This window comes from Crotalus tigris, unplaced genomic scaffold, assembly GCF_016545835.1.
Source record: "Crotalus tigris isolate CLP2741 ecotype Arizona unplaced genomic scaffold, ASM1654583v1 scf7180000017666.27876245, whole genome shotgun sequence".
NCBI classification, from domain to species: Eukaryota; Metazoa; Chordata; class Lepidosauria; order Squamata; family Viperidae; genus Crotalus; species Crotalus tigris.
The window spans coordinates 4,939,749-4,963,509 of NW_024096551.1; the positions used below are offsets into that span (position 1 = coordinate 4,939,749).

The following is a 23,761-nucleotide window of genomic DNA, read 5'->3' on the forward strand; positions in this document are numbered from 1 at the left end:
GGCCATAATGATTTCCTTGGGTTTATATATACCTTGGGTTTATATGTATATTACAGGTACCTTTGTGGCTACATAAAGATTGGTATTCTGAAAATGAGTCGTTGAATTAATATGTAGCAGGGATGGGATACTCTTTTCTTATTATAGTCTGCAGCATGGAACCAGCAGGCTAAGTTCTGCCTTAGGCATGGAAGCCGGCTGATTGACTTTAGTCCAATAACTCTGTCTCAACCCAGCCTACCTCACAGAGTTATTGTTTTGGGGAAAATTGAAGGAGGAAGAAGTATTATGTTCGCTGCCTTAAGTTACATAAAAATAATAAATAATAAATTCTCCCTCTCTCCCCCCCCTCTCCCCCTTTCTCTCCTTCCCTCCCCCCTTCTTCTTCTTCTTCTTCTTCTTCTTCTTCTTCTTCTTCTTCTTCTTCTTCTTCTTCTTCTTCTTCTTCTTCTTCTTCTTCTCCTTCTCCTTCTCCTTCTTCTTCTTCTCTCTCTCTCTCTCTCTCTATGACACACACTCATACACATAAAAGGCAACCTTACTATTAGACTGAATTGGGGAACAGTGCATTACAAGTAGTAGAAGTGTGTTCCCTGATCTAGCCTAGTGCTCCTCCTTGTTCCATCTAAGATAACTTACTATTTTCTAGCACTAGATAGTAACTAGCAGTATCAGTAATGAATCAATTTGTAGCTGCCAATCTGGCTGGAATCTAACGGGGACCAATGGGGGTTGGCATCTTGACAATATTTGGTTAGCCCAGTCACTTTGTTATTTTCTCTGAATTTTAGAGCCAATCACTACAAAAACGTTTAATGCACACAGACTTTATATTGGCTGAATAAAGTGTAGACCAGGGGTTCTCAACCTTGGCAACTTTAAGATTGTGGACTTCAACTCCCAGCTTTGCTGGCTGAGGAATTCTGGGAGTTGAAGTCCACAAGTCTTAAAGTTGCCAAGGTTGAGAACTCCTGGTGTAGACTGTTAGTGCAGAGGTCCTTTGAATAACTGCCCTTTATATCTTCCAGCATTTCTTTCTACTTTTTTTTCTTTTCCCCCAAAATCCTTTCAGGAGGAATATTTTGATCTTCTGTCTTTAAAACCTGCACATATACACATTATTCCTCCTCCTCCTCCTTTTTCACATGGCTTGCCTAGTCTTCTTCCACCTGTTGCAGAGGAATTCTAACTCCACCGCGATCCGGCAGCATTTCCGGCTACGTTTCCCAAAACTTCTGCCCTGGCCTCGCCCCATTCGTTGCTCGATGCGGCCCGGAGGTGAATGTCCCATTACCTGATGAAGCTGCAAGGGCTTGATACGAAGGCGGCCACTTGTAATAAACGGGACTGGTCGAGGTGGGGCCTCTTTCTCCTTCACCTCTGCCGCTGATGGGTTGCTTTGATTAGCGCTTCCTTTTGTTTACCGAATTGACGTTACAAGCTTTGACCCTTCCCAAGATCAGCGCGAGGGAATTTTCGCGACGGTTCTCCAGGAGGGCAACGATTATTGATCCCTCCTATACTTTTAAAGCAAACCGACTCTGGTCCTGTATACATTTGCCCAAAGAAAAGAAGAGGCTTGCCGATGCCAAGTGCCGGTGGGAGAAGAACCTTTAAATATAACACTTTGGCACCGCCATAAAAAAAGGGTGGATGAAGTAGGAAAACTAATGCAGGTGCAGAGGTTATAAATTAAAATTTAAAAAAGAAACCAACCTTCAGAACTACTCGAATGATTGCATACTGTACTTTCTTACTCTTTTTTTTCTTTTTCTTTTTTGGAACTGTCAATTTGAGACAAGACTGCTTTTAAGGTTTGTAGGTTGGTTTTATAACTATTTCTCTCTCACAGTATTCCGAAATGAATTGTTTCACGGAAAACAGTAGGGCAATCTGCATAACCACTGTGTCACAACGTCAGCATTTGAACATACTCTTATTATAACGTCTGAAACCAGGGCACAGCACTTTGTGGGTCATATTGTTTAAAACCGATGCTTTTGAATGCTTGTTTCTGATGATACTTTTCTCATTTTGTGAGATATAAGGAAAATCTCTCTTTCTCTGGGCTATTGGACGTGGGTAGTGCAAGTTCATAAGGTACATGGTCAAAACTAATCTCTGTTGTTATTCAAATAAGAGATGGGGCAAAATTTCCACAGAGGACAAAATTAAATTCTAGGTTTTGATTTGCAATCTAGGGATCTTTGTTTTATGAATAGAGGGGTTTATCCCCCCCAACCCTGTAAGGTAGGTTGGGTTGAGAGGGGGTGACTGGTCAAAATTCACTCATAAAGGTTTCCACGGCTGATGGAATTCTGGGAGTTGAAGTCCACAAGTCATAAAAGGGCCAAGTTTGAAGACCCCTGCCTAACGGATTGTTTTGATCGGGTTGGTAGGAACGGACTACGAATTTCTGCTGTTTAAAGCTTTTAGAGACTGCTAGGTCCCGATATTTAAAGTAAATTATACCAATCTTCCTCTTCAATATTTTATTCAACAAGTTGATTTTCACAGTTTGTCATGCACAAACAAAAAAAAAGAAAGTTCATAGTTTTAAAAATCGCTACTTTCCCCATAAATTCTAGTAAAAATTGACGAGGCTTTACTATGCTGCAAAGGCTCTTCAACTTAACGGTCAGACAGTCCAATATTCTCGTATTTTGCTTCAATCATCAATATTATTAATTGTCGTCGTCGATTCCTGATTTCATTCGAAACGGAAGCACGTCCAATCAATTCCACAGAAATTCGTTTAAATGTTAAGCCGCCTACTTCCATGAGCTATTTCAGTACTTTTAAATGAAATCTTGACTTCCCCATCTTCTTCCCCTTCTCTTTTTGATAGTATTAAGGTCTCAAATTGTTTAAAAAAATCATATCACCAGTTTTTTATTTTATGCAATGATCTAAATGTCAAATTTTTGGGATTTCGCAATAGGAAGTTCTTTTGAAGTCGCCCAAATGAAATAAAATACGCTGCTTCGATGTAGGAGATGATTTCAAGCGGACTTCGAATATTGTGCTCAGTGAGTTTTCTTTGTACTGTTTGATCTTTTAACAGTCATAACAAAAATTATACTTCCATTTTCTAAAAAAGAGAAAATATCAGCTGCCTGGAAAAGCCATTATAATTCCTGGCTATGCGCTTAGGATTTTATTCTTTTAAGAAGCAATGTTAAATATTGATTCTTCAACATCAGGTATCTGCACCCAATAATTGTTTAATTGTTCTTAAAACGGATTTATACCTGTATCAATCTTTATCGCAATCCTTTGTGATATCAAAATCGTCTCTTTGTGCAATATGTAGGAAATATCTTCAATTGGAGAGGTGCATGCTATAATAACTATTAAATTCGGAGGGATGTGGATGGGAGACAAATTTCGGGATAGTTTTATCTCCCGGAACGGAGGGTAGGGAGGGGGAGAGGCAGCGAACGATCGAAAGTCGATTTTCTTCATACAGGAACCCTCTACTTTTATGGGTGCTTAATAGTCAAATCTATCTCTTCCCCCTCTCCCAGTTCACGACTTCGACGAGTTCTTTCTCGCGCCAGTTGCTTGAAAGGTTTTCATGTTGACCTTTGTCCCCGATTCGTCCTTTAGTCCGGATCCCAACAGACCCGCGCACTCTTCCCTTCTCTTCCCCGCTTGAGAAGAACTGCTGGTTCCTCTCAAGTCGCCCCGTCGCGTTATACTCGCTTTTAGAAGTCAGCCTCAACACAGAGACCTCACCAGCCGCAAATAAGCTCGACGGAGCAGTTCCTCATTTGGTGATTACAAGCGACATATCTGCTCAGGGAAAAGGAGGGCAATGGCAGAAGAATAGCTAACCAGTGGGACTCAAGATCGCAACCTATACAACGCTTACAAATGTCAGCCCTTTGTTCCTACTTCCTCCTTCTAGGTAAGATACTAAGAAAGGAGGGGGATTGTCTAGATTTCAGCGATCGTCGCCGCTCAAGTCCCTTTGGTTCGCTGGACGTTTTCGCAGCTCTGTTAGCTGATGAGGCCTCCGTGGCATCTTAGCTTCAATGTCACTCTTCGCCCAGGAATTTTCATAATTCAAAACCCCTTTGGGTTCCTTATGTCGACAAGATCACACGTCTTAACTCCAATACTTTATGTAATCTCACTGGTCAAGTTTAGGGTCAGTCAGCACAAACTCTCTAGAATTTTTCTCTACGTTAGTTTGCAAATTACGAAGTGGGAAAATGATAAATTATAGGCCTGAAGGTAAGGTTCGTTGGCAGTCAGCGGCTGTGTTTACACAACATGGTTAACTGAACCGTGGTGACCGAATTAACCAGCTGCCTGGGTTCGCAAAACACACTGCCTCATAAAGTAACCTTATGCAGGCTGGATGAGCACAAAGACAATGCACTCCAAACCACCAGATCACATTTTAATGTAGAGTATTGTGGAAATTCAACTGATGTACAGTGCCTAGTATCTGAATATGTTGGAATTATCAGGTACCATATATCCAGTTTTTTTTCTCCCCTTTATGACACCCACTGCCAGGAGCAATAAATTTTTATAGGATGAGATACCTATAGATACCCTCCAAATCTGGTTCTTCAGTGCAATTATACTTAAATCAATTGCTCGATTTAAACCTTACTTGGGACAAAATGTATATAATTTCTTCTGTTCCCCACTTACCATTCCAAGTATGAAAGGAGCCTCCGAGTAGTTTCCGATTTAATTTGAAGTAATCCCTACCCAGGATTAAATTTAGTGTATTAAAAATCACTACAGGAATCCCTTAAGCATAGCGATAACTAATAATTAACGTCCCACTTTCAACTTGAATAGGTATTTGGATTCAGTTTTAGGCTTGTAATGTGCAAGTCTTCAATTCAGTTTTTGAGTGAGAGACTGCAACAGATCCGCAGTTTCCTTATTTATTAGCTATGGCGGGATTTGCTCTTTACATTTCCACTTTCTTTGGCAGGGGGAGACTAACATGCTTTATTGTGATTTGTGGGCAAAAATTTGTCCTAAGGGGAAATCGGAATTATTTTTAAACCTAGTTATGAATTCAAGCCAATGCCAGAAAATTGATGGATGGAAGGCAGATTGCTTTGTTTCCAGGAAACTGTGGAACAAGCAGTGCATAAAATACACAAGGCATGCATATGGACATATCAGTTATATACCCAATACGTTTTCCATTTCGTCCGAGGAGAGCAATACCGCACGCTTTGGAAATGTTGCTGCAGAGTAGTCATCTATGAAAGAGGGATAGCTAGATCATCAATTAGGCTTGCTTTTAAATGACACGTGCTTAAGACGTTCGAAACCCAGGCTACAGCTCAATGAATTCTGAACACAGAAGCATCACGACCACGCCCCATTTCCATACCGCTCATGGAACAGAACACCGGCCTTCTATTAAGCATTGCTTTCTTTCCCCGTGTAATTTAACTTTCAGATATGACCCTTTGGGGAGGAGGTGCGTGCAATGCTCCGTTGACAGAGAAAAGAAAAAGCAAGTTTGCATTATCCTGAAAATTATTCGGCTGAAAAGGAGAGAAGACCCTAACACGCGTGTGGCATCTTTCCTCAGCACGCCCCTATTATGCTTCCCTCTCGGGATCGCTGGGCCTCTCTCCATTTGTCTGCATGCCGCATCGGGGTGGTACACGCATGGACATCCCGGGGAGATAATCGCCACCCTCTGCCTATAGTAAAATAGCATCCGGATCCCAGGCTTTCTTCTTGGGGGGGGGGGGTGGAAGAATACCGGGGGAAAGGAGAGGAAGGTCCGCCGTTCGCACAGTGAAAACGAAGGATCAGCCAAGCGGTTAGCCGCTTAGTCACGTGCAGCGAGCCGCCGACGCCCATTCCATTCTCGAATGCTAATAAGGCGGGGAGTTCCAAATCGGAGCGTTCGGGGGAATAAGGGTTCTTCCTTCGAGCTGTTCCCCCTCCCCGCTGGGAACCACCCGGTTCTGCAGTGTAGGCCGCAGTGCTGTCACCTGATTGCCGAGCACACCATCTCTCCCTTCCGCCATAAGGAAGGATGGAATGGTAGGGTCTGGAATATGACACCGCAGCCCCTCCCCTTGGATGATCTCGGATGGCCAGTCTCACAAGAGCCGGGTGTCGCCGTCTGAGAGGGATTCCCGGGGTCTGCAGCTGCCGCCATCCACCCACCGCCCACCGCGGCACGGATCTAGACAGGTGAGCCAGTTCGCCAGCTCTTGAATTAGAAAGGCATCGAGGCATGCTTTTCCCGACCGGGGGGGGGGGGGCGGATGATAAATGCTGCTTCGGCGATTACAAGTCTGCAGAGTTGTGCTTGTGGCTTTTTTTGCCGGATTTTTTTTGGGGGGGGGCGTCTGTGCGGGGGGGGGGGGGAACGAGGTCGCTTAATAGTCTGCCTTGGAAAGTCGGCGCGGTATACCTAGATTTTAAACCGAATATTGTGCTGGTCCTGTAATAGGTTTAAGCTATAGGTAATGTAAGATTTAAGTAAAGAAAAACCCAAGCGGTTGGTAGTTTCGTTGTCTGGAAAACCCGAAAGTTTTACAAAATGTACGGAAATCATTTAATAAGTAAATCGGGCCGTTCGTGTGGTAGAAATCTTCCAAAATTTAATATGGAACTGTAAAATCTTGCCTGTTACCTAAATATATGTTTTTATACTTGTCTCCTTTTGAATGCTTCATTTTTATTTTCGGGTAGAAAAGAGAAGCAAAAGGGTACAGTATAGGTATCTGTGTTCACTTCCATTCGGGGAGATAGAAGGTATCTGGATGACCAGTGATCATTCTCTTTGGATTTGTCAAAAGCCATAGACGTTTACTACAAGTAGGCAAAAATAAAAAGCATTTTCAATGCATAAGTAATTAATTAATTAAAGTAAATCAATATTGCCTGGTACAGTTCCTAGTGATTTAAGATATCAATATCGAGAATTTCTGATTTTCTGTTCACAAAATCAACAGATGCAACCACATTTTGGAAAAAAAAGGGTATTAAAATAAAGTTAACAAGAATGGATATTTTGTGTGAATGTTTTTAAGTTTAGTTCTAGTATGGAGATAAGTATCTAGATGGAGATGCATTGTGATGTTTCCTGTTCTTCTAATTCTATCCCTGTGCCTATCACCACCACCCTTTAAAAGAAAAAAAATCCTACAATTATGCACTTGCCTCTAACAGGCTAATGCTGATATCTGGCTGGGGAAGAGACACAAAGGAGATTCCACAAGCTCTGCCCATCCATTCAGTAGAGGTTATTAAATAGTGCAAGCTTATATGTCTACGCAAATATGAATTCCACTAATTTCAGTGAGTTTATTCTCAGGAAAACTATGTTGCCAAAACAGACTGGAAACATTTACTCCTTGAGAAAAAGCTTTATTGAATTTGGTCATATTCACATTTAGACATTTAGAGGGCTATGTAGATCTTAGACAGCCAATAGGGTCTATACAAATTAAGAGGACCAGATAGTAAATTATTAGTTCTGTATTGTAGAATTAACCACATGCTAAATAAATAAATTTTAGAGCATATGATCTATACATTTTCAAATGTAGACAGTTTGATTTATTGAAAGAGGTATATTTGCAAGAAGCAAGGATGGAGAAAATCCAAGAATATACAAGAATGGGTGTGTCAGTGAGACTTTTTGCCAAGAATCAGCCTTGTCTGGACTATACACTTACTGAATGAAGTTAAAGATATCCAGAGGTTTAATATGGATTACAAAATACTGGTAGACTAGAGAAACCAGTTTAATAAGTTAATAGTCACTGTGGATATCTCTCAGAGAGCCATGTTTGCTCTTGGTTAAGAGAAAATAATCTGTTTTATAAGGAAAATGTTAATTCTTTAAGATCAGAGTTATTTGATGAGTGTGTGGTCTTATAAATCTATTAAATAAATCATTATTATTGGATTCTAAATAATGTTAAATTATTCACATGTCTTTATCTTTAGGAAGTATATAAGAACTTGGAGACCCAGAAAGACCATTTAATCTAAGTTTTTTTAGTTTCAGTGATACTACCTAATATTTTTTAAATCTATGTAATCATGAAGAATAAAATGTGAAATATTACTCAGATGATCAGTGTTCATGATGATGAACAGTCTAGATTAAAACAATGCTAGGAAAAGGGTATTTTACTGAGGTCATAACTGATAAAATATATTTTGTTGATGGGTCTGCTTAATGTATTTACACCATCAGGATGACCCAGTCTCGGAAAAACTAGAAAGATATAAGTAAGATCAAAGTGCTTTGATCTCACTTACATAGAAAATGTTTAATGGTTGGTAAAGTGGGGATAATTTCGGGTGGTTCACAACTTTTTTGCATCATCCTGAGGTGTTTTTGACCCAGTTACTGAAAATTAATAGTATAATTTCTTATCATTTTGAGGTGGAAAATACTAAAGGAATAATAGCTTAAACTCTAAAATAGATTTAGTATAGTAATGACGAAGAAACTCAATCTGATTTTTGAAATGAAAGAAACACCCAAAATCTTGGGCATGCGCACTCTTCATCATGGATGCACCTGCTCAGCCTCGCATCCCCCCCCCCCCAAAAGATGAACGTTATCTGCAGTCCTTGTCTCTTAAAAGCTTGCTCATTTCTGCTCTGGAACCTGTTCTAGAAAAATAGGTATAAGCATATCTTGGAGGCATTGAACAGATTGGATGCCAGTAGAAAAGAAAGCAGATGGAGCCTGCATCCAGTTTGTTTTAGCAAACATTCTGGTTTTTCTTTAAGTTGAAAAGTTGTACAAAGCTAACATGAGTCTGTCATGTGAAGACAGAGATTGGAGGCTTTTTTCCTGATCTTATTTTTTCAGAATTTTAATTTCAGTTCATAGTAAAATTCTCTGATAAATACATTATTGAAGATGTCATTGCTTGCAGCATCTGCATACTTCACAGACATGAACGTATCTGTGGTGATATAAAATGGAATACAGTTAGTTGGAGAGGGGATGTCAGCTACCAGGTATAATTAGAAGTTTGATTGATTCAAGATGTTTGCCAACATGTGTGTGAAAATGCTTGAAGAAATATGGCATGGAAACAATTTCTCTTTTGAAAACCTTATTCTGTTGCATTTTTAACTGAGTAGTGCTGTGGATTTGTATGCTTGCCCTATAATTGCTATATTACAATCTTCTGGAACAAAATGGCTCCTATGTTGCCTTGGTGAATACATGCATGGAGGTATAGATTGGAGCATTGCAGTACATTCACCTATTGCTAAGTGGTCATTAAAGCTGAATAAACAATTAGATTTTCAAACTGACACAGCAGATCCAAAAGACTGAAGTTACAGATTGTAGCAATACAGAAATAGAACTCCTGTTATATTTGATTAACTAAGCGTTCAATGTTTAGATTTAGCTACATGCTGATAATATTTGGCAGCATTATAAGTACTGTAGTCCTCGACTTACGACCACTATTGAGCCCACAGTTTCTGTTGCTAAGCAACCCAGCTGTTAAGTGAGTTTTGCCACATTTTATGAGCTTTTTTGCCTTGTTAAGGGATTCACTGCAATTGTTAAGTTAGTAAAACGGTTGTTCAGTGAATCTGGGTCCCCCATTGACTTTGCTTGTCAGAAAGTTGCAAAGGGTGATCACATGACCCCAGGACACAGGAACCATCATAAATATGAACCAGTTGAACCAAGCATCTGAATTTTGGTCAAGTGACCATGAGGATATTACAACTGTCGTAAATGTGAAAAACAGTCATAGGTCACTTCAGCACTGTTGTAACTTTGAACTGTCACTAACCAAATGGTTGTAAGTTGAGAACTAGCTTTAAAGCAGTGATAAACTATGCTAACTTTGCCGTAACCTACAACTACTGCAGATAATGTGTTGATAGATAATAACAACATAATGAACAATGAAACAATAGCCCCAATTTCTTATTTTTTTCATCTCCCCTTCTCTTAAAATAAAGAAATTATAAAGCGCTGATATCAAAACATTTCATAAGGAGTGGCAAAATAGTGAATTCTGTATTAGGATTGATTACAATTAGCTTTAGAACTTTTGGAATTCTATGATTTGATTTTAAATGATAAAGTGATGGCAGATTAGATACTGCTCATTATCTTAGAAATTGCATTGTAATACTAATAGTCCTTGTTCCAGCAAAATATACTAAGATAAACAAGGTTATAACAGCAGGGGCTCAACATTTCTGCTGGGGGACTTTGGCATAGGGAAGGCTTGGCGGGGGTGGCACCTTTTTTGAATCTTCCTTTACATTCCTGATAGATGAATAAGGCGCTTTCTCTAGGCCAGTGATGGCGAACCTTTTAGAGACCGCCCAAACTGCAACCCAAAACCCACTTATGTATCGTTGGGTGCTCGGTGGGCATGGCCCATTGGGTGGATGTGGCCAGTTGGGTGGGTGTGGCTGCAGTGGAAAGGGCAGACTGGGTGGGACTAAAAAGTTCAATCAATTCCAACTTTGCGAGATCTTTTTTTTTTCTGTGAGAAGTTGAAATGGATTGAACCTTTTTTTTTTTTTTTTTGCACATGGCGGCAGAGGCCTAAAGCGAAAAGGTTTTATAATACCCAGCTGAATGCCTAGGACTGGGGCGACGGCATGCGTGCCCATAGAGAGGGCTCTGCATGCCATCTGTGGCACGCATGCCATAGGTTTGCCACCATGGCTCTAGGCATTCCAAATTGGAATAATAGTGAAGCTGTTTGGGATTTTCTTGTCTGTGTGTCTAATAAATTCAACATATTTTTGATAGACTAATAGATTCTGAAGATTTTTTTTAAAGACCGTAGTTTTTTACTTATGTCTTTAAATTCAGTCCAATTCCTGGCAACTATATGGACACATGCTATTTTATTTAACCTGATAATAATCTGTAGCTCTTCAGGTACCACTTGAATCTGGTAATAATTGGTACTGTACCTCTTCATGATCTCCTTGCTCCTGTTCCTTTGCCATTTGTTCCATTGCCTTTTCCTTGTACATCCTTCAACCTTACTAATCTTGATTGGATGCCAATGTTTTGTTTTGAGTCCTTTATCTATTCACATCACATTCCAAAATTTGTGAGTTTCTGTTTACTGATCACTGCTTTGAGGGAGCAATCAATCTTTGTTTCATGTATGAGAGATTGGTTGGTTCTACATGCATTTTGAGTAGCCTTTAACCAGTGATTTTGTTTTTTGTTTTAAATAATAGACTTCCTTGTCATATCACAAACTAAAAAACATCTGTTTTCAAGAGCTACTTGCTCTGATGTAGTGAGCAGGTAGGCATTCTTTGAGAAGAACCCTTTGATTTACTCAGTATTTTGGTGCCCAGTGAACTGGTTCATTTTTTTAAATAAAAAGATAGCCAAATATCAATGTCTTTAATTAAGGCCTACAAACAGCTCTCCATTTTTTGCAGTTTTACTAAGGCAAATAAATGCAGTATGATTGTGCTGGAGATTTTTATTCTCTTATCTATTTCTAGATTCTTATTTATACATGAGTCAGAAGTTAGCAATGATGTTTTTCTTCAGTGGAATTGCAGAGTAAATAGTTGCACTGCATCTGCCAGTTAGGTTTATACCAAGGTTATCTATTCTGACTTTTCTCAAGAACTTTGAAAATTGTGCTTTAGGGAGAGGTTTAGAGTTTTTGGACAGACATCTTGAGTTTTATTTTATTCTTTGTTTATTAATCAAAAAACCGTAGCTGTATGGCTGCCCATCTCAGCAAGTAGCTCTGGGAAGTGAAGAATCTTAAAATAAATTAAAACTAATTCCATCATAAATACTAAAATTAAAATATCCAGAGTTTTGTGTAAAACTACAATGGCATCAAGACTGTTTTTTCAGGTTAGTTCAATTTGGATGTTAAATGTGTTTATCATAATGTGCAAAGCCATCATAAAGCAACTTAATGCTTGAGCTATGACAAAAGTAAAAGCGGGAATTTAAGCTGAAAAATGGGCATAACATCATATTGTTGTGGCAAATTACCAAACAGGCGCTAAAAAATAACGTGAGATGCAGCACTGAATATTTCCTGATTGACCCTTGTAGAATAGAATGCTTGCATTCTGATTACTAGTCATTAATCCAGTATAAATATGAATATATTGTTTTATTCTAAAAGTAAGATTATCATAAAAATAGCAGACGTTGAGCGAAAAATACTTTAGGAGAGCCACAAATTTGTGTTCTGCTTGTCAGTGTATGCGTATAACTCCTGAAGGTTTGATCCTCCAATAGTAGTTGTGGCAATTTTCAGAAGAAGACAATCCTTATATCTTAGAAAAATTGCTATGGATGCTCCTGGCTGCCCTCAGGTGAACTTTCTTTCCCCTTAATCTCTCATCCCATCCAATTCTTAGGGAACCCTATAAGGCTCAGAGAACAGAATTTGAAAATCCTAATTTAATAAACTTGTACTATTGTGATAATTTTACACCTATTATGTGGTTGTCTGCAGTTTTCAGTTTACATCTGTGAACATTTTATTTTAATTAATAAAACAACCTGGAAAATCTTCCCAAGACCATTTTTCTTCCAGGTGGAGATTTCTGTGTTCACAAAGAATGATTTGATTTTTGTTTTGCATCTATATAACATATGTCTTTTTATTGCTTATGGGGTAGTCTTTTCAACTTTGCCTACTTTTTAAAAAATGAGTTTTAGAATAGTAAAAAGTGCAAGTATACTAATCTTGATATTATTCACTTGTGGTCAATTATGTGGCATTGTTGTTTGTTGTGTGTGGTATGCATTTCAATATAGAATAGTTTGGTAGTTGATTCTTTTCACTATTTCAAGTTTAATGCAGTCTTTAAGTTTATTCATGATCTGACTATTACTGGGCAACCAAAAAAATCTGTATAAAATTTAAATCTTAATACTTAAATAAAGTTCAAGGTAACTCTTAATTATTTAAGGCAATGCTTTAAGAGTATCAATTTATCATAATTGATACTATATTTTAATGAAAAATAAGTAGCAGAATTCTCTTTTAATTTCAACATTTGTTCTTGTGCTTGATTGGGATTCGAATGACATGTATGTGTATAGATGTGCTGAAGACGCCCCCAAAAATGAAGAATAAGTTGCAATGTAATAATATTAAAGATGCAGAACCTGGTTGATCTTAACACCAAGCTTGGGTGGGGCACATTGCAGTATTGAATGCTCTACTTTTTGTCTGGTAAAATGGCTTAGATAAAGTTCTTGTCTACCGATCATCATTTGCATGACTTTTAAAAGGCAGAGAAGCCAGTTAATGGTGTATTATTATGGTCTTGCAATGTGCTACAATATTTGCCTTGGCTTTTCCTTCTGGAATTCCTCTCCCATTATGGCTTGTTAAGGTTAAATAAAACAATTTAATTAAGGGAATGTTAACCCAATTGCTTAAAATCCAGGATGAGGGGATTTCATTTATAAAAGGGTTCATTTGTAAATATTGTGTCTTCATAGACTGTCATGAATAAGCAATATTTTCAAATGCAAACTGAAGAAAATATGTGAATATTGGTGTTTGGAATACTTAAGAATATTGTGTATTATCAAAAAGTTACAGAGAAGCTATACCGTTCTTAAAAACATTTTAAAAACATTATGTATTATTTGCTAATATTTCAGAATTAAATCTGTCTACTGTAATAAATTTTTAGTCTTTTTGTTTTTCTTAAATTGCTTAGGAGTTAAAATAAACTTGCAAGCATAATATTTATGATATTTCTCTCTGGTTTAATTTTTTCAAATTGACTGCCTAGATTGGCTCTCCCAGTGTAATGATGTTTAAAATAACTATATATAGTCCTCGACTTACAGTTAGTCACTTAGTAACTATTCAGGGTTACGACAAACTCAAAAAGGGCAACTTATGACCTGGATTTGAAGTTTCATAATTGGTCCCCTCTTGCAATTACATGATTGAACTTCGTGCACTCAGCAACGTGGCTGTATTTACAGGTGTTTGAAGCATCTCATATTTATATAATCGCATTCATGAGCGTTTTGCCAAAAACTGGGACTCACTTCCAGTTTTTGGCAAAACTGCTTAATGACCAGTGTTCACTTGATATCCGTGGTTATTTGCTTAATGAAGATAGTAAAATCAGGTCTGTCACATGATTGATTTGTTTTACAACCATCATGACATATGACTAATGGGCAGTCTCGCTTTACAATCCTTTGTCATGAACTACCTGTACAACAAAGCCTAATAATCTTTGCTTTTATTGGATTTTTTTTGGGATTGGCCTAATTCATAGGTCTATAGAACATAATAAATATTTCCTTTCAGAATGACACTGATAGATGCATATATAGCATTGCTTTCGCTAGCAATGAATTATATTGCTCCATTTTTTCTACACTGAATTATAGCGCTCTGGTTGGAGTCCTAGTGGACAATCACTTGACTATGAGCCAGCAGTGTGCAGCAGCAGCCAAAAAAGCTAATACAATCCTGGGTTATATAAACAGAGGCATAGAATCAAGATCACGCAAAGTATTAGTACCGCTTTATAAAACTCCAGTAAGACCACACCTGGAATACTGCAACCAATTTTGGTCACCATACTACATAAAAGATGTTGAGACCTTGGAAAAAGTTCAGAGAAGAGCAGCTAAAATGATCAAAGGCCTGGAGACTAAAACATATGAAGAATGGCTGCAGGATTTGGGTTTGGCTAGTCTAAAGAAAAGAAGAAATAAGGGTGACATGATAGCATTATTCCAGTATTTGAGGGGCTGCCACAAAGAAGAGGGGGTCAAACTATTCTCTGAAGCACCAGAGGGCAGGACAAGAAACAATGGTTGGAAACTGACCAAAGAGAGAAGCAACCTGGAATTAAGCAGAAACTTCCTAACAGTGAGGACAATTAACCAGTGGAAAAGCTTGCCTTCAGAAATCATGGGCACTCCATCACTGGAAATTTTAAAGAAGAGACTATGCTGTCACTTGTCTGAAATGATACAGGTTCTCCTGCTTGAACAGGAGGCTGGACTGGAAGACCTCCAAGGTCTCTTTCAGCTCTGTTCTATTCTAGAATTCCTTTTAGCACATTGACTGCAATCTTGAGTATTACTTAGAGAAGACATGAAGTAGTAATAGAATCTGCTCCTTGATGGCTCATCCAAGACAAAAACAAAATTCTGTACTGACAAAATGTAATTATGAGAAGTATAAATTTCCTGCATTTTATAAAATACATGATGAAAACAGATTTGGGTATTTAAAAATTGCAACAACATGTTTTGTATACACCATTCTCCATTGTCATACTGAGAAAAGGCATTCAGGTAAGACAACGCCCTTCTTTTACATTTGCTAAATTATATATCAAGTTAAATGGAAGTGATGCAATTTATATATATTCTAAATTATATCAGTCATTATTATTCTTATGTTCACTATAATACCCAGCTATCTACCCAGAGAAATATTACTGAACCCCTCCAGATCGTCTTTTACGATATCACCAGGCCTTTTGTTCTAGGATTACCAAATTTGGACTGCAAGAATTCAGACAGCAATAGATGACAGCAAAGGAATGGGCATCTTTACAGTCTAATAACTTAGAGATGGTGCCTTCTGAGCTTTTTGTGCCTGCCTACTAAGTGGTTCTGAGCTAAGCTTTCTCTTATCTGACCTTTCCCAAAGTAGCATCTCTTCCCTTGGTCATTTCCGTATATCATTGCACACAGTTACTCCATGTGTTTTAGCTTCTTCTAGCCAATATTCCTTTCGGTGTTTAGAATAAGATGGCCTAGCTGCTTCTACTCTATAAATATTCTAATTTACTTCTGTCCTTCAATCCTAAGATTTAGAAGCTTGCCTTATGAACACACAAACATGTGGAGGTTTTATAATGCTCATAACATCCCCAATGAATCACATTGTGTGTTTACAATACTATGGTAATAAGCCCATTTTTATTTTTACAGAACATATAATGGCTGCTGTCACAAAATGGCTACCCAGTATGTGTAGGCCATCAGAAAAGTTCCATTTACAAGACTACATACTGGTGAAATTGATTCTTGATATTCCTTTATTGTTCTTCCACCCCAGATAATGCCAGATTTCCATGGTGAGTGATATAGCATGTTTACAAAGCGTTCAGTTGCAGGAACTTAGCATTTTTATTTCATTAAAAAGCATGTGGGATCTATGTGAATGAGCCGAGGTGGCGCAGTAGTTAGAGTGCAGTACTGCAGGCCACTTTAGCTGACTGTGTTCAGCAGGTCAGCGGTTCAAATCTCACCGGCTCAAGGTTGACTCAGCCTTCCATCCTTCTGAGGTAGGTAAAATGAGGACCCAGATTGTTGGGGGCAATGTAAATATATATGTATATGTACATTGCTTACTGGTGTACACCGCTTAGAGAGTGCTTGCACTTAAAGCGGTATATAAGTCTCATTCATAAATAAATAAATAAATGTGGGCCACAGAAACAAAAAACAAAGATGATGCTGGAACTTGGTGTTTTATTTTACACCATTTTAGTTTCTCATTTTTTATATTAAAAATAATTTTAAAACAAAATAAGGGGAATATAATCTTAGGGCATAATTTTTTAAAAACAATTCTGAAGTTGATACTATCATGTTGATAAAATAACATACCATTTCTTTTAGATGCTGAAATATTTTATAAACTAGGAGTTATGTTTTCATCCTCTTCCAGTCAGCTTCAAATTATATATATATGCCCATCATGCTATTCACTTTTGGGGTCATTATGCAGAATGTAGAAAAAAGTAAGAAATACTAATCCAAAGGAATTAAAAGCTTGAAATAAGAAAGGGAAACATAAATTATATCAGTAACATTCATTACTCTCTCCTTTCTGTCCCTCCAAATCATCCTTATTTATTATTACATTTATGTACCAACTTTACCTTGTACAATTCAAGTCAGTGTACATATTGTTCCTTCTGCTAGGCTCCCTACAACAACCCTGTGAGATTGTTTGAACTGAAAAGCAGCGACTGTCCCACAGTCACTCAACCAGTTGTCATGCCTAAGAGAGGATTGGAACTCAGGGTGTTATGGTTTCTAATCTGCTAATTCAACTACTAGATCAAACTGACCCTCTTGTTTCCATCATTTCCATCTATAGGTAGCCCTTACTTAAAAGCAATTATGTCAGTGATCATAATTACAATTATGCTGAATGAATGATAATTACCAGCGGTCCTTGAAATTATAGCCATGGTCATGTGATCAATATTCAGGTACTTGGTGGCCCACCCATATTTATGACCACAGTGTGTGTTTTAAACCCTCCCCCATCTACCTTTCTCCCATTTCTGCCTTTTTGGCTGCCCTGCACTCTGCCACTGCCTACCCTGTTGCCTCCCATTCCCCCAGCTGATGTTCCATATCATCTTCCTCCTGCTGCTGCTGAGATGCCCCTGCCCAAGACAGTTGCTGGATATTCCCTGAGGTCTCCATGATGCCTCATGAGGCATTTCCCCTTGGGGGATGGGTGGCATTTTTTGAGAATTTTATCAATTCCATCATTGTGAGCAGATGGCAATAATGGCCAGAAGAACCTTGGCATAATTACATTCTGTGTGACAGTTGCACCATTCTTCGATCACAAAACACTGCTCGCTTGTGCTATAGTCATCTCCATATTGCATTGTTGAAATGTGCACTACATAGAGACTTTGGAAGCTTCAGTAGCAGTGGCACCTGCAGCAGTGGACACATTGTGATCCCTCATGTGCCACCACTGCTTTGGGAACTGCAGTTGTTAAATTAGTAATACTGTTAAGTGAATCTGACTCCCCCATTGACTTTGCTTGTCAGAAGGTTGCAAAAGGTAATTACATGATTCTGAGACACTGAAACCATCATAAATATGAACCAGTTGCCAAGCATCTGAATTTTGATCAAGGGACAATGAGGATGCTGCAACTGTCTTTAAGTGTGAAAAATAGTCATAAATCACTTTTTTCAATAACCTTGTAACTGGTCATTAAATGAACTGTTGTGAGTTGAGGACTAACTGTATTTTTTCCTTATGTCCATTTACTCTTCATTCTGTTGAGAGATTAATTTGTCTTTTCAGTCATAACTAAACCTGTACTTTTACTTCTTGCATTAATGCTACTCCACAAAATCAGACTGCCTTTATTCAAATCTGTTGCATCCTTCCTGTTTTCCTTAAGACTCTTCCCTACATCCTTGGGAAGGTGCACCACATTCTAAATTGCTACCCTGGCATGTCCTTTTCCCATTGTTTGGAGGCATAGCTAACAAAATTGCTGGCTGTTCAGAAAATTGTGCACATTCTTTCTATGCGGCAACTACTTAACGGTTGGCTAAAAAGAAGTATTTGGCTTGCTTTTTCTTACTCCAGAAGAAGCAGCTTTCTGGGTTTTTCCCTTTAAATGCAATTTCTGATGCAGAGCGATCCAGGAAACGAAGGCTGCCTGTTTGATCTCTCTGTCTCTTAATGAAAGCCTCTGTCCTTTCCCTGTAGAAGGAAACTGCCAAAAATGAAGAGAAACCGATTGCCATGCAGCGCTCAAAACAGCACCTAATTTGAAGTTATATTATGATGCAGCCACCTTAACTTGGACAAGTGATTGGCTCAATTTAACAAACAAGGATATTCTTTCTCTTGAAGGGTGGGATTTAATGTATGGTTGGCATGCATATTTAATTTTTAGTAAGAAAGTGGATCGGACCTTCAAATCACACATTTTGAGGAATGCCTTACTTCGAGTTTGGAAAAAGTATTATCATAGGTTAAATTATAAAATACCTATCTGGGGGATTCCCAGACATGCAATTGAGGGAATTTCTAAGGGGATGAATTTTGACAAAATTTCGTATAAAGAATTATTAATTTGGTCAGGTTTGGACTGGCATTTAAAATCCCTAGATATATTAAGGCAAGAAAATATTCTACAGTCATGGTTTCAATATTTACAAATAGTGGACAGGTGGACTGTAGATAACATTAGAAGATGAAAATTTGGTTATTCAGATTAAAGATCAGAGTCAGGCCCATATAAAAAGAATTTATAATGCTTTAATAGGATTAGACTCGGAAACAGAATTGGTCAAAGATTGTATGATTAAATGGGCTCAGAATATCCAGGAACCGATCCCATTGGACTTATGGGAGATAATTTGGATCAGAAATGTTAAATTTACACAAGCTCAAAATTTTAGGGAAAATTTTTATAAAATGTTTTATAGATGGCATTTAGATCCTAAAAAAATTATCTTGTATGTATTCTAATTTACAACCCAAATGTTGGAGATGTGGTAATATGGATGCAATATATTTTCACATTTGGTGGAATTGTAAAAAGGTAAAGGCTTTTTGGATTATGATTTGGTGGAACATTCAAAAGATTTTTAGAAGGAAGATAAAGTTTACTCCTCAATTATTTTTATTAGGTATTTTTGTGGACTTAAATGACAAAGAAACTATTTTAATGTTGAATTCATTAACTGCAGCAAGGTTACTAGTAGGCTCATACTGGAAGAAAGATTCGTTGCCTACTTTAGAAGAATGGATATTTAAAGTTTCTAGTTTTGCAGAAATGGCAAAAATTTCTGCTTATTTGAAGGATCATACACAAGAAAGATATATTATTGTATGGAGAAGATGGATAGATTATATTCAGAAAAGTACGAGACTACAAAGTTTCATTTATTTTATGAGTAAATTTTTTAGTAAATGTTGTAGAGATTTGCTTATGATGTAATTTAGGAGTTAAAGGTTAAGTATTATATATATATATATATATATATATATATTTCTCTTTCTTTTTTTCTTTTTTCTTTTTTTCTTTTTATTGTTAACTTTGTTATTAATAACCCTGTACTCTGCTCTGAGAAGTGAGGGGGGGAGGGTTGAGGGTGGGTGGGTAAGGATAATATAGATATGGTAGTTTATGGGAGAGGTGCTGCTTGGGCATTTCCCCTATGCTGCGTCAATGTGTCTGAGAGGGATGAGAGGGGAGGAAGGTGTAGGGAGGAAGTAGGATGGTAAGAGAAGGGGAGGGGAGAGAGTAGGAGGGGAGGAGAAAAACAGGAGGGAAGTAGGGAAAGTTTAGAGAGAGTGGACGCAGCCTGGGAGGAATGGGCAGGAGGTACCAATGGTCATGAATTTATTTCATTTTGTAAATTGTATTTTGTATGATGAATAAATGGAAAATAAAAACTTTTTTTAAAAAAAAACAGCAACTGCGAAGATCAGCTGGAAAAGTTCTAGGCAGTGATGGCGAATCTTTTAGAGACCGAGTGCCCAAAAACTGGCCCCACCCCCACTCCCCCCCTGCCCACCCCCACCTGCACAGGACCACTTACTACCTCTAGGGCCCATTGCAGATCGCCCAGGCAGCCCAGCAGTGCTATGGCGGTCACACCTCTGCCCGCGCCCTGCAGCATCAACTGCATGATGGGGTGTGAGGGCAGAGTCTTGTCTACGCTGCCTGGCTGCCATGTCCTTGGCTGCGCTGCTCTGTGTGGGCCACGCTCGAGGGTGAGTCTCCTTCAGGAGGGCTGCTGGAGAGAAGGGGATTGCGGGGGGAGGCAAGGCTGGGGCAACAGCACATGTGCCCACAGAGAGGGCTCTGAGTGCTGCCTCTGGCACCCGTGCCATAGGTTCGCCACCACTGATACAGGGTTTCCTGCCTGAGCAGGGGGTTGGACGAGATGAGCTCCAAGGTCCCTTCCAACATCATCATCATCATTATCAGTCCATGAAATCAGCAGAAATTAAGTAAAATAAACAGCTAGCAAGTAAATGTTTACGTCTGACAAAATTTCTAGCTGTAATTTGCATGGATGTCCTCTGTACAGTTCCCAGTGGAACCAAAATGTATCATATGTTTTACTTGCACAGGTATTAACAACATGCTGTATTCCACCTGAAACAGAAACAGTTTATTTTTTTGCATATGTTAAACCAGCAAAGGCTACATGATAAAATAGATATCTGAAGCCACTTTTTGAACAGCTATTTATATTGTTAATTTTCATGCAGTAATATGATTTAAAACATTTCTCCTAATTGCAGCTATTTCTTAGTACAAATAGTTCCATTAAATGGAGAGTCATAAGTCTTTGGGGGAGCACATGTTCCTTGCAGCTGCTTTCTTCATGAAATCTTAGTCTATTTTCTAGTAAAGGACCTTGGAGAGCTACTAGTAACCAAAATGAATAGAGCTCAGTGAAGCAATGCATAGTCTGCCTTTATATCATATTATTTCATATGTTCAAAGGCAGTTCTACTCTAAGTTCTAAGAAACAATTTGTCCCCTCTGCAAAATGTCTTTTATTTTGGATAGATTAAGAAAAAGTTCTTTCTTGAAAAAGTGTTAGTGGCAAAATACAAAGGAATGTTGCTTTCTATACAGTGATATTTTTATTTACTTCACTTTATTTATTTTTTTGCTTATCAGACTTTTATCAAAAATTTGTGAAATGGACCTGCTTTTTTAACATTAAAGGTCCCAAAGGATTGGAATCTGGCTTTCAAGATTAAAGCAAAGTTTGTGTCTAAACACATCTACTGGAAGATTCCTATCATTAAACACAGAATATATAATATGGCTTTTGGATGCTGCAACTTTCATATGTGTGAGACAGTTGCCAAGTCCCCAGATTGTGCTCGTGTATCCACAGGGATGTGGGTAAGGGCATAAATTCAAGGGCCAGTCATAAGTACCACTTATTCAGTGCTGTCACAATTTGAACAGTTGCTGAACGAGCAGTTTTTAACCAAGGCTATCGATATAGTAGGGGGAGATTGCCATCACTATTGCATTTGCTATCTTGTGTGACCTGAGGTATCTGCTGTTTCTCTGCAGCAGTACTATGGGCAATATACTGGCAATATTGCATATGTTTTCAGCTCACCATCTGAGCTCTTTTAGTTTCTGTGTGTTTTCCATTCCAATCCTTGAAAGAAGGCTGATGATAGAACCCAGTTTGCAGTGCTGAATTTTTCATCAAGTGTCCCATTTTATAGAACTAACAGTTGGTAAATGAAATTTGCTTATTGTAAATATGTGAAAAAAATACTCTAAAAGTTACAAAAATGAGCAAAAATGCTGCAGGTAATGAAGGATTTGATTCATTGTGACCAATCAGGATTTATAACAAGAAGATATATGAAATATAATGTAAGACAAATTCTTAATTTAATAGAGTATTTGGATAAGAATAATCAGATTCCTGTGGCCTTTATATTTTTAGATGCTGAGAAAGCTTTTGATCAATTAGATTGGAAATTTCTATTTTCATTGATAGAGAAAATGAATTTTGGAGATAAGTTTTTACATGCTATCAAGGCTATATATCAGCAACAGTCTGCTCAAATTATTATTAATGGGGGATTGACAGAGACTTTTAATATTGAAAAGGGAACAAGACAAGGATATCCATTATCCCCATTATTATTTGTTTTAACAATGGAGATTTTATTAATTCAGATTCGAGAGTCAACGGTAATTAAGGGAATAAAAGTAAATAGGAATGAGTATAAATTGAGAGCTTTTGCAGATGATTTGGTTTTAACTTTAGTACAACCGACTCAAGTAGCTGGTCATTTGTTGGAACTCATATCCCAGTATGGGAAAGTTTCTGGTTTTAAAATAAATAATAATAAAACTAAAATGCTATCTAAAAAATATGTCTAATAAGGAAAATGAAATTTTAGTTAAACTTACAGGTTTTCAGATGGTGAAAAAGGTTAAATATTTGGGAGTATATATAACAGCTTCTAATGGAAAATTATATAAGAATAATTATGAATTATTCTGGGCAAAAGTACAAAAGGATTTAAATGATTGGAAAAAGTTGCAATTGTCGTTGTTGCGGAGAATATCAGTGATAAAAATGAATGTTCTACCAAAGTTTCTCTTTTTGTTTGAAATGCTACCTATTTTAAAAAAAGATGCAAACCTGGATGAGTGACAAAAGGGTATCAATAAATTTATTTGGGCTGGGAAAAAACCAAGGGTAAAGTTTAAGATTTTGCAAGATGCCCGAGAAAGAGGTGGGCTTAAAGCACCTAATTTGAAATTATATTATGATGCAGCCACCTTAACTTTGATAAGCGATTGGCTTAATTTAACAAATAAAAATATCCTTTCTCTTGAAGGGTGGGATTTATTGTATGGTTGGCATGCATATTTGATTTTTAACAAGAAAGTAGATCGGGCTTTTAAATCACATATTTTAAGGAATGCTTTTCTTCGAGTTTGGAAGAAGTATTATTATAGGTTAAATTATAAAATACCTATTTGGGGGATTCCTGGACATGTAATTGAGGGAGTTTCTAAGGGGATGAATTTTGATAAAATTTCATATAAGGAATTATTAATTTGGTCAGGTACTGATTGGCAGTTAAAATCTTTAGATATACTAAGACAAGAAAATATCTTACAGTCATGGTTTCAATATATACAAATTGTGGATAGGTGGACTGTAGATAAGAAAGTTGGAATAACATTAGGAGATGAAAATTTGGTAATTCAGATTAAAGATCAGAATCATGCTCATATTAAAAGAATTTATGATGAGTTAATAAAACTGGACTCGGAAACAGAGTTGGTAAAAGATTTTATGATTAAATGGGCCCAGAATATCCAGGAACCGATTTTATTGGATTTATGGGAGACTATTTGGATTAGAAATGTTAAATTTACACAGACACAAAATTTAAGGGAAAATTTTTACAAAATGTTTTATAGGTGGCATTTGGATCCTAAAAAACTGTCTTGT

The 23,761-nt window shown here is 37.6% G+C and overlaps 1 long non-coding RNA gene across 2 annotated transcripts in view; it reads left to right on the plus strand.

Annotated features, from left to right (window-relative positions):
* Positions 1–5,762: 5,762 nt before the first annotated feature.
* Positions 5,763–23,761, plus strand: part of LOC120305014 — a 122,551-nt gene continuing 104,552 nt past the window's right edge. For both annotated transcript variants that reach the window (XR_005555896.1, XR_005555895.1), the window contains exon 1: positions 5,763–6,192. This is a non-coding gene — a long non-coding RNA (uncharacterized LOC120305014). The remainder of the gene's footprint in view (positions 6,193–23,761) is intronic.